Source organism: Myotis yumanensis, unplaced genomic scaffold (assembly GCF_028538775.1).
Source record: "Myotis yumanensis isolate MYYU_CA2020_CCGP unplaced genomic scaffold, mMyoYum1.0.hap1 SCAF_23, whole genome shotgun sequence".
Lineage (NCBI taxonomy): Eukaryota > Metazoa > Chordata > Mammalia > Chiroptera > Vespertilionidae > Myotis > Myotis yumanensis.
The window spans coordinates 12,282,028-12,290,540 of record NW_027223774.1 but is presented as its reverse complement, the minus strand read 5'-3'; positions in this window follow the sequence as shown (position 1 = coordinate 12,290,540).

Genomic DNA, 8,513 nt, shown 5'->3' with positions numbered 1-8,513 from the left:
ATGGGCGCATGCATATTTGTGACGGAGTGATCATTAATTTGCATATTACCATATTGTTATATACGATTATTGATTCTGTTCCCTATGCCAGTGGTCGGCAAGCCACAGTTTGTGAGCCACACGCGACTCTTTGGCCCCTTGAGTGTGGCTCTTCCACAAATACCACATGTGGGCTCGCATGTACAGTAAAATTGAAACTTAATGGCCCATGTGTAGAAGTCGGTTTTCGGCCTGGGTGAGTCTATTTTGAGGAAGTGGCATTAGAAGAAGTGGGGGGTGTTGGTCGGTCAGGCAAAGGGAGATGGGGTGCAGGCAGGCCGCGGGATATGCAGTGAGGAAGAGGTGCGCATGATTCATCATGAGTTGACTGAGCCAGTCAGTCAGCAGCCTCATGTGCAGTGGTTAGTGCTAGTCACGTCTGCAAGTCGCACACGGGTGACAAAAATACCTTCTCAAACCATAAAGTTACCTGTATTTTTCCAACCAGCTGCAAATCCTACATTTTCAAGCATGAACCTTATCAAGAGTAAATTGAGAAATCGTCTTATTGATGAGAACTTGGAATCGTGCCTAAAATTAAAAACAACATACAAACCTGACTTACCCAAACTTTCCAAGGAGATGCAGGGCCATTGTTCACATTAGTGTTTGTCAGTCATTGTCATGATTTAACTTTATGGATATTGTAAGGTAAATTGTAAGGAATTTAATTTTATTAATAAATGATATCATTATTAAGTATGATATCAACTTTTATTCAACATACCTATAGTTTAACTAAGACTTAAAACTTTAAGTAGAGTTTATTAAGTTAATTTTAGGGCATGTTGTGGAATGAAAGAAGATGTGGTGTCAAGGATTGAGAAAGGTATGTTGAGATGGTTTGGACATATAGAGAGGATGAACGAAAGGAGATAGATGAAACAAGTATACAAGACCAGTGTGAATGGGAGAGTTGGAAGGAGTTGACCTCAGCGAACGTACCTCAATAAGATTGAGGACATTTTTAGCAAAGGCCAGCTTAGGAGTACCCTAATTAAGTTAATAACAATGTACCTACCTATAGAGTTTAAGTTTTAAAATTCAGCTCTCAAAAGAAATTTCAATCGTACTGTGATGTTTGGCTCTGTTGACTAATGAGTTTGCCGACCACTGCCCTATGCTGTACTGCATATACCATGACTATTTTGTTACTACCAATTTGTCCTTAATCTTTTCATGTTTTTCACTCAGCCCCCAAATTCACCCCTGCCCTCTGGCAATCATCAGTCTGTCTTCTGCATCTATGAGTCTGTTTCTGTTTTGTTTGTTTCTGTTGTTCTTTAGATTCTACATATAATTGAAATCATATGGCATTTGTCTTTCTCTGACTGACTTATTTCACTTAGCATAATACCCCATAGGTCCATCTATGCTGTTGCAAATGATAAGATTTCATTCTGTTTTATGGCCAAGTAGTATTCAATTGTATACATACCACATCTTTTTTACCTATTTTTTCTATTGATAGACACTCAGGTTGTTTCCACATTTTGTCTATTGTAAATAACACTGCAATGAACATAGTGATGCAGATATATTTTTGAATTAATGTTTTGGATTTCATCAATAAATCAACAAACAACAGTGTTGGTGAGGATGCAGAGAAAAGGGAACCTTCATGCACTGTTGCTGGGATTGCAAGTTGATGCAGCCATTATGGAAAAACAGTATGGTGGTTCCTTAAAAAGTTGAAAATAGAGCTATCTTTTTTTAAATTACTGCTCTTTTTTTAAAAGATATTTTTATTGATTTTTTACAGAGAGGCAGGGAGAGAGACAGAGAATCAGAAACATAGATGAGAGAGAAACATCGATTAGCTGCCTCCTGCACACCCCCTACTGGGGATGCGCCCGAAACCAAGGTACATGCCCTTGACTGGAATCAAACCCGAGACCCCTCAGTCCACAGGCCAAAGCTTTATCCACTGAACCAAACCGATCAGGGCAGAAAATAGAGCTATCTTATGAGCCAGCAATCCCACTTTTGGGAATTCATCTGAAGAAGTCCAAGATACTGTTTTCCCCCAATTAATAACTTAGTCACATACTATGAGTCAAATATTTGCTATTGGATTACTGTTATTGTTTCTCTTTTTATTATGGAAATGTTATAATGAAGAATGAAGAGGCACAACAGAAACAATAGAACTTAGATCACGACAGCCTGTAGATTAGAAATGATGCAGAGAGGTTTTCATCATTAACTGTCAGATCTATGTGTGACTAAAGCCCAATGGGGAAGTCATTCTTGACACAACATCAACAGTTTTGTCCACATTCATATCCCAGGTTGCCCCAAAGCCTCTTCATCCTCGTTGGTCAAAATAAAAATGCTGAACACCATCTAGCATAACTACAATTGACCTCCTAGGAATGAGCCCTCCAAGGTTCATGGGACCAGACAATGATCAAATTGGTCATCAATGCATCCCCCGGCTGATTTATGACCAAAAGGGGAAAAGGAGAAAGGAAATGGTGCTCCAGCTTCTTCGGCTTCATCAGTAACCAACGGAAAGCAATGAGCTTTCCTAGATTTTCTTACTAAGGCACAAGTCATCCGTATGGTCACATATCTGCTAGAGTTTCAACAATATAGACTAATGATTATATTATAAATAAGAGTGCCCATTCTTTCTGCACCTTAATGAAAATCATGTCAAATAATTTTGAATTAATTTAATATGATTGCCACCATAGCAATATTTACTTGTAATTTGCATTACCATATTATTAATTTGTAGTTTACATTATTTATTTATAACATATGTATTTATAATATGTGATGTAGTACCTGATGTCTATGATACTTCATTATTTATTTTTAACATATGCATTTATAATACTGTAATTTAAATATAGTATTTTAAATATCAAAGTTGCTAAAAGACTAGATCTGAATTGTTCCCACCACAAAAAGCAATGATAATTATGTGGTATGATAGTGGGATATGTAATTGTATCAAATCAACACATTGAACACCTTAAACTTACACAATGTTCAATGTCAATATCTTACACTAGAGGCCTGGCGCATGATATTCGTGCACAGGAATAAACTGGCAGTCAGACATCCCTCTCACAATCCAGGACCACTGGCTCCTAACTACTCACCTACCCGCCTGCCTAATGCCCCCAATTGCCCTCCCCTGCAGGCCTGATCATCCCTAACCCCCTGCCAGCCTGATGTCACCCCTAACTGCCTCTGCCTCGGCCCCCCACCACCTTATTTGTGGAATCTAAAGAACAAATCACTAGAGTGTCTTTTTCGTCATGAAAATGAGGCCCTAATGGCCACACGGTTTTCCCACCCAGCTAGTGAACTGGGAGAGAGCCTGGACAGGTTCAACAAGGGGCAGGCATTTATAACCTAATGAAGTTGCCTCTCCGCGGGGATACAGCGCCACCCTCTGGTGAGGAGGTGAAAGAACACCAGGAGGAACTAGGTGGGGGCCTGTTGGCTAATCTCCGAGCAACCTGAAGTTGCTTCTGAGTGTCTGGTTCTTTCTTTCCCTTATAAGAATTAGGGAAATCCCACAGAAATACACAAATAAACTAAGTCAAGGTGTGAAGGGAAGCTTTTAGTGCCAGCAGGAAGATGTGAGTGCTGAGGCAGGCCTTTCCCACATTTTTTGGAGACCAACTATTACAAAACAGGTGAGTATATAGAGATATAGGGAGAAATATCCTTGGACTGTAAGTGCCTCACCTGGGGGTTGGCTACCTTTTAACATCTGTATCCAGACTATGACCCAAATTCGTGGCTAAGACTCAGGAGAAGGGAAATATGTTCCAGAGGAAAACCTCCCCAAAAGTCACCAGCTTGCCTGGAGAGTGGTAAGATTCTCCCATCCTTTGGTTAGTTTTTCTTAAAGTATTGTACCTTGAGTGAATTGAAAACGGGGAGTGGGGAATAATGCTGGAACCCCTAACCAAGATACAAGATTTCTTTTAAAAAAATATTTTATTGATTTCTTACAGAGAGGAAGGGAGAGGGATAGAGTGTTAGAAACATCGATGAGAGAGAAACATCGATCAGCTGCCTCCTGCACACTCCAAACTGAGTATGTGCCCGCAACCAAGGTACATGCTCTTGACTGGAATCGAACCTGGGACCCTTGAGTCCACAGGCTTACACTCTATCCACTGAGCCAAACTGGTTAGGGCAAGATGCAAGCTTTCTTAATGCTAACACAATGACTGGGCTGAAGCTGCTTGTCACTCAAGGGTTGGTATCAATGTATGAGGGAGGAGCTAAGAAAGGCACTTGCTTTTATCAACATCATCCACACAAAGGTGGTCAGAAGCACAGCTGTGATTGAACAAGGTAAGTCTATTGCTCGATGCGGTGATGGAGACCATGAGGAACTATGGGGTGTCGAAGAGGTTAGAAAGGACTTACTATAAGGGATTTGGGCTTATACTGTAGTATATTACTTTGAGGAGGGCTTAAAAAGTGGGAAGAATATTCTCTGAGTTGGATGCTGTCAGGAAGCTGAGATAATTCTGTGACTGTGTATTTTAATTATTAGGAAGAAGTTAGACTAGAGTGAGGTTAAAGCTGTGATTGGTAAGGAAGCAGCAGTTACTCATCTTAGCGAGGACAGGAGATGTTTGGCTGTTTTTATGGTTTGGACAACGTTTATGTTTTTGTGTAGACATGATTCCAGAGTGTCCTGATGTTTGCCCTTTTCCACCACAGTGAGAGTGGCCTTGCCTGATGCGGATGTTCTGTGACACTGTTGATGTTCATCAGTAGTACACCAAGGCCTGGCTGGGAGATCCAGGCCAGCTCCTGGATGTCAGGGATGTTTTTCTCTGTCTCCCTTTCAAAATTATTTTAAAATTAGTTAAAAAGGTCTTGTCCAAACAGTGTTAGAAATAAAAGACATGAGTCTAAAATTCAGCGGAACTCCTATTTGATTTTGGGAGACTTTCAAGTGTTAAGTGCTTATCTGTGTCCAAAATTAGAGACACAGGGATAGCAGAAAATTTAAAGTTTGAGTATAAATGTACATGTATTTCCAACAACTTCCTTAGAAATAAATTACATACGTGGAGTGGCCAGATTATTATGACCACCTGACCTTTGTAGGTAAATTAGCCGTACACTGCATCGTATGGGATATGGAAGCCGTAGGCCTGTTCGAACACCTTTGCTGTCCGCAGTTACCAAGATAAAACGTCTCCAATTCGCACAGGAACACAAGGATTGGACAGTTGAGCATTGGACAAAAGTCATGTGGTCCGAGGAATCACGTTTCCAATTGCATCATGCAGATGGCAAAGTGAGAATTTGGCGGAAACAGCATGAAAGCATGCACTCCACATGCATGAGTACAGCCCTTCAAGCTGGTGGGGGCAGTGTTATGGTTTGGGGCATGTTTTCCTGTGTGATTGGGGCTCTTTAATTCGTGTGGAACCACGTCTGAATAGCACAACATACCTAAGTATCGTTGCTGATCAGGTTCATCCTATCATGTTGATGGCGTATCCCAATGGAGATGGCTACTTCCAATAAGAAAATGAGCCATGCCACGGTGCTCATATTGTGCAGGAGTGGTTTGAAGAACATGAGGGAGACTTTACCTTGCTTAGGTAGCCCCCAAAATCACCACATCTCAATCCAATTGAGCATTTGTGGGACAAAGTTTAAAGAGCCATTAGGCAGCTGGTTTCACAACCATCAAATCTCACAGAACTGGACAGTGCTATTCATCAGGCAGGTGTCAGATTCCTTGCATCACCTTTCAACATCTCGTGGAGTCAATGCCAAGAAGAATCGCCACAGTATTGAAGGCAAAAGGTGGCCCAATGAAGTACTGAACGGGTGGTCATAATGAACTGACCACTCAGTGTATATACTTTTAGTTAAAAATCAAAGATAAGAAAAAAACCGGAGAGGAGAAACCAAGATGGCAGCATAGGTAAACACCAGAGATTGCTGCCGCAAACAACCACTTCAAAAATACAACTAAAAGAAGGAACGGACATCACCCAGAACCACAGGAAGGCTGGCTGAGGAGAGATTCTTCAACTAGAAGGAAAGAGAACATCATACCGAGGCTCAGAGGAGGCGCAGTGTGGAAAAAAGAAAGGTACAGAGGTGCGCGTGGAGCCGGCTGGTGGGTGAGGGCGCAGTTGTCGTTTTCAATCAGGAGGGAGTCTCAGACTCTGTGCTCCAGATCCGGGCAAGTCTCAAGGGACTCAGACTCAAACGGGAGAAGCGGGATTGTCTGGCATCAGTTGGAACGTGAGGGCAGCTTTCTCTCCAAAGTTTGCAGCGGTTGCTGGGGTTCTGAGAAGCAGAGCCTCTAGGAACGGGACTGAGAGCAGCCATAACCACTCCCTTCGCCCACCCTGTTGATCCCGCCCTGCCCAAGCCCTGCGCAGAGCCATTTGCTGGATAGCCTCAGGCAAAGGCTAGATTAGCACCTCTCCAGAGGACAGAAGTTTGCCCACTGCAGATACAGCTGATTCTCACAGCCAGTGGGCCTGATGGTCAAATCCCTCTAGTATTTTTTTTAAAACTATATTTTATTGATTTTTTTACAGAGTGGAAGGGAGAGAGATAGAGAGTTAGAAGCATCGATGAGAGAGAAACATTGATCAGCTGCCTCCTGCACATCTCCCACTGGGAATGTGCTCGCAACCCAGGTACATGCCCTTGACCGGAATCGAACCTGGGACCTTTCAGTCTGCAGGCCGACACTCTATCCACCGAGCCAAACCGGTTTTGGCAAATCCCTCTAGTATTAACTACAACAATCAAGGCTTAACTAAAACAAGACTGCGCACAAAGACCACAAGGGAGTGCACCAAGAAAGCATAAAAAATGCGGAGACAAAAAAACATGACAGAAATGGAGGATATAGAGCTAAAAAATGCACATTTGAGAGATTTCAATAATGTGCTAGAAGCTGCCAATAAACTTGATGAGAGCCTGACGAAATCTAATGAGACCCTCGATGTTGTGATAAAGAACCAACTAGAAATTAAGCATACACTGACTGAAATAAAGAATATTATACAGACACCCAATAGCAGGCCAGAGGAGGGCAAGAATCAAGTCAAAGATTTGAAATGCGAAGAAGCAAAAAACACCCAACCGGAAAAGCAAAATGAAAAAAGAATCCGAAAATATGAAGATAGTGTAAGGAGCCTCTGGGACAGTTTTAAACACACCAACACCAGAATTATAGGGGTGCCAGAAGATGAGAGACAGCAAGATATAGAAAACCTATTTGAAGAAATAATGACAGAAAACCTCCCCCACCTGGTGAAAGAAATGGACTTACAGGTCCAAGAAGCGCAGAGAACCCCAAACAAAAGGAATCCAAACAGGACCACAACAAGATGCATCATAATTAAAATGCCAAGAGCAAAAGACAAAGAGAGAATCTTAAAAGCAGCAAGAGAAAGAGACTCAATTACCTACAAGGGAATACCCATACGACTGTCAGCTGATTTCTCAACAGAAACTTTGCAGGCCAGAAGGGAATGGCAAGAAATATTCAAAGTGCTGAATACCAAGAACCTACAACCAAGATTACTTTATCCAGCAAAGCTATCATTCAGAATTGAAGGTCAGATAAAGAGCTTCACAGATAAGGAAAAGTTAAAGGAGTTCATCACCACTAAACCAGTATTATACGAAATGCTGAAAGGTATCCTTTAACAAGAGGAAGAAGAAAAAGGTAAAGATACAAATTATGAACAACAAATATGCATCTATCAACAAGTGAATCTAAGAATCAAGTGAATAAATAATCTGATGTACAGAATGAACTGGTGATTATAATGAATCAGGGACATAGAAAGGGAAGGGACTGACTATTCTTGGGGGGGAAAGGGGAGTGGGAGATGCGGGAAGAGACTGGACAAAAATCGTGCACCTATGGATGAGGATAGTGGGTGGGGAGTGATGGCAAAGGGTGGGGCGGGAACTGGGAGGAGGGGAGCTATGGGGGGGAAAATAGGAACAAATGTAATCTGAACAATAAAGATTTAATTTAAAAAAAAAAGAAAAAAAACCAAGATGGCGGCATAGGTAAACACCGGAAATTGCTGCCTCGCACAACCACTTCAAAAATACAACTAAAAGAGAAAACGGACATTGTCCAGAACCACAGGAAGGCTGGCTAAGTGGGAATTCTACAACTAGAAGGAAATAGAAAAGCACACTGAGACTCAGAGGAGGTGCAGAAGTGCAGAGGTACGAAGGCGCACGTGAAAAGGGCTGGCAACTGAGGACACGGTTGTCTTTTTCAATCAGGAGGGAGTCTCAAGCTCTTGAATGTTCTGAACTCCAGTTCCTGGCGAGTCTCTGGGGACCCAGACTCATATGGGGAGAAACTTGACTGTCTAGCATCGGTCAGAACTTGAGGGCGGCTTTCTCTCAGAGGTGCTTGCAGTGATGACAAGGACACTGAGACGCAGGGCATCGTAGGGTAGGACTGAGGAGCAGCCATAGCT